At 35.2% G+C, this 3,703-nt stretch overlaps 1 non-coding gene across 1 annotated transcript; it reads left to right on the forward strand.

Moving 5' to 3' along the window:
- Positions 1 to 998: 998 nt before the first annotated feature.
- On the forward strand, positions 999 to 1,102 carry LOC112761337 (small nucleolar RNA R71). The gene has a single exon (XR_003181737.1). It is a non-coding gene; the product is annotated as a small nucleolar RNA R71 (small nucleolar RNA).
- The last annotated feature ends 2,601 nt before the right edge of the window (positions 1,103 to 3,703 follow it).

Consider the following 3,703-nt stretch of genomic DNA (forward strand, 5'->3'; position numbering starts at 1 on the left):
CACCAAGAAACTTGGCAGTTTGCTCTTCAGTAACATCCTCATTCTCTTCAGAAGAGGAATACTCATCAGAGCTCATGAAGGGCATAAGGAGGTTCAATGGGATCTCTATGGTCTCTAGATAGGCCTCAGAGTCCTTTGGTTCCTCAGAGGGAAGCTCCTTATTAATCACTGGACGTCCCAGGAGGTCTTCCTCCTTGGGATTCACGTCCTCTCCTCTCCTCACAGGTTCGGCCATGGCGCTTATGTCAATGGCCTTGCACTCTCCTTTTGGATTCTCTTCTGTATTGCTTGGGAGAGTACTAGGAGGGATTTCAGTGATCCTTTTACTCAGCTGGCCCACTTGTGCTTCCAGATTTCTAATGGAAGACCTTGTTTCATTCATGAAACTTACAGTGGCCTTAGATAGATCAGAGACTAGATTTGCTAAATTGGAAGCATTTTGTTCAGAGTTCTCTGTCTGTTGCTGAGTTGATGATGGAAAAGGCTTGCTATTGCTAAACCTGTTTCTTCCACCATTGTTAAAGCCTTGTTGAGGCTTTTGATCCTTCCATGAGAAATTTGGATGATTTCTCCATGTTGAGTTATAGGTGTTTCCATAAGGTTCACCTAAGTAATTTACCTCTGCTATTGCAGGGTTCTCAGGATCATAAGCTTCTTCTTCAGAAGATGCCTCTTGAGTACTGTTGGATGCAGCTTGCATTCCATGCAGACTCTGAGAAATCATATTGACTTGCTGAGTCAATATTTTGTTCTGAGCCAGTATGGCATTCAGAGTATCAACTTCAAGAACTCCCTTCTTCATAGGCGTCCCATTGCTTACAGGATTCCTTTCAGAAGTGTACATGAACTGGTTATTAGCAACCATGTCAATGAGTTCTTGAGCTTCTGCATGCGTTTTCTTTAGGTGAATGGATCCACCTGCAGAGGTATCCAATGACATCTTAGATAACTCAGACAGACCATCATAGAATATATCTAGGATGGTCCATTCTGAGAGCATGTCAGAAGGACACTTTTTGGTCAACTGTTTGTATCTTTCCCAAGCTTCATAGAGGGATTCACCTTCTTTCTGTCTGAAGGTTTGAACATCAGCTCTAAGCTTGCTCAGATTTTGAGGAGGAAAGTACTTGGCTAAGAAAGCCGTGACCAGCTTATCCCAAGAGTTCAGGCTGTCTTTGGGTTGAGAATCCAACCATAATCTAGCTCTGTCTCTTACAGCAAAAGGGAAAAGCATGAGCCTGTAGACTTCAGGATCTACTCCATTAGTCTTAACAGTATCACATATCTGCAAGAATTCAGTTAAGAACTGAAAAGGATCTTCAGATGGAAGTCCATGAAACTTGCAGTTCTGCTGCATCAGAGAAACTAACTGAGGTTTCAGCTCAAAGTTGTTTGTTCCAATAGCAGGAATGGAGATGCTTCTTCCATGTAAATTGGAATTAGGTGCAGTGAAGTCACCAAGCATTCTCCTTGCATTGTTGTTGGATTCGGCTGCCATCTCCTTTACTTGTTCGAAATTTTCAATCAAGTTGTCTCTGGATTGTTGTAATTTAGCTTCTCTTAATTTTCTCTTCAGAGTCCTTTCAGGTTCTGGATCTGCTTCCACAAGAATGTTCTTATCCTTGCTCCTGCTCATATGACAAAGAAGAGGGCACAGAAAAATAATAATAATGATGGAGATCCTTTATACCACAGTATAGGGATCCCTGTGTGAGTGGAAGAAGAGGGGGAGACAAAGAATGTATTATAATGGAAGAAACACAACTGTGAGGATGGAAGAGAGGTGAGATGAGATGAATGAATAAATAGAATGAGATGGGGGAGTGATAATTTTCGAAAATTATTTTGAAAAAGAGTTAGTGATTTTTGAAAATGGTTTTTGAAAAATGTTTAGTATTTTTTTCGAAAATTTTTGAAATAAAAATAAAAATAATTAGTTAATTAAAAAGAAATTTTTGAAAAAGGGGGAGATATTTTCGAAAATTGAGAGAGAGAGAGTTAGTTAGGTGGTTTTGAAAAAGTTAAGAAACAAACAAAAAGTTAGTTAGTTAGTTGAAACAAATTTTGAAAAGATAAGAAGTTAGGAAGTTAGAAAAGATATTTTGAAAAGATATTTTTGAAAAAGATAAGATAAGAAGATATTTTTGAAAAGATATGATAGAAATTAGTTTTCGAAAAAGATTTGATTTTTAAAATCTCAATTAATGACTTGATTCATAAGAAATCACAAGATATGATTCTAGAACTTAAAGTTTGAATCTTTCTTAACAAGCAAATAACAAACTTCAAATTTTTTTGAATCAAAACATTAATTGATTATGTTATTTTCGAAAATTTGATATAAAAATAAGAAAAATATTTTTGAAAAATATTTTTGGAATTTTCGAAAATAACTAAGAATTTTGAAAAAGATTTGATTTTTGAAAAAGATAAGATTTTCAAATTGAAAATTTGATTTGACTCATGAGAAACAATTTGATTTTAAAAATTTTTGAAAAAGTCAATCCAAATTTTCGAATTTGATGAGAGAAAAAAGGGAAAGATATTTTTTTGATTTTTGAAATTTTTATGAAAAACATGAAAACTATGCAATGCATGAGATTTTTAGATCAAAACATGTGATGCATGCAAGAATGCTATGAATGTCAAGATGAACACCAAGAACACTTTGAATGCCAAGATGAACATCATAGACACAATTTTGAAAAACCTTTAATGCAAAGAAAACATGCAAGACACCAAACTTAGAATTCTTTAATGCTTACGCACTAAGAATTCAAGAATGCATATGATAAACATGAAAAGACACAAAACAAAAAATCATCAAGATCAAACAAGAAGACTTACCAAGAACAACTTGAAGATCATGAAGAACACTATGAATGCATGATATTTTCGAAAAAATGCAAGATGCATATGCAATTGACACCAAACTTATAATATGACTCAAGACTCAAACAAGAAACAGGAAATATTTTTGATTTTTATGATTTTCTAATTTTTTTGGATTTTTTTCGAAAATAATATGAAAAAGAAAAAATAAGGATTCCAAAATTTTTAATATGAATTCCAGGAATCTTGCCATGTTAGTCTAAAGCTTCAGTCCAGGAATTAGACATGGCTCATTAGCCAGCCAAGCTTTCAATGAAAGCTCCAGTCCAAAACACTAGACATGGCCAATGGCCAGCCAAGCTTTAACCTTTAACACGAGAGTATATTGCTCTTTGATAACAAATTGCAAGCCTCAGTCCAAAAGAATCTAGACATGGCTTTACAGCCAGCCAGGCTTCACATGCTTCATGAAACACTAGAATTCATTCTTAAAAATTTTGAATAAATTTTTGAAAATATTTTTATTTTTTTCGAAAACAAGAGAAATTTTTTTTTTTTTTGAAAATATTTTTGAAAAATTTTTTGAAAAGAAAACAAAAAGAAAGTTACCCAATCTGAGCAACAAGATGAACCGTCAGTTGTCCAAACTCAAACAATCCCCGGCAATGGTGCCAAAAACTTGGTGCTGTTGCCGGATCAAAAGGGAATCTGGCACTGATGTTACCGGACCAAAAGCTTGCCGAGAACTCAAACAATCCCCGGCAACGGCGCCAAAAACTTGGTGCACGAAATTGTGATCTCCAGGCTCGAACAAATCCTGGTAATGGCTCCAAAGCTTGGTGCTCTGATCTTAATTCATAATTGTCACAAC

Source organism: Arachis hypogaea, chromosome 16 (genome assembly GCF_003086295.3).
Source record: "Arachis hypogaea cultivar Tifrunner chromosome 16, arahy.Tifrunner.gnm2.J5K5, whole genome shotgun sequence".
Classification (NCBI taxonomy): Eukaryota; Viridiplantae; Streptophyta; class Magnoliopsida; order Fabales; family Fabaceae; genus Arachis; species Arachis hypogaea.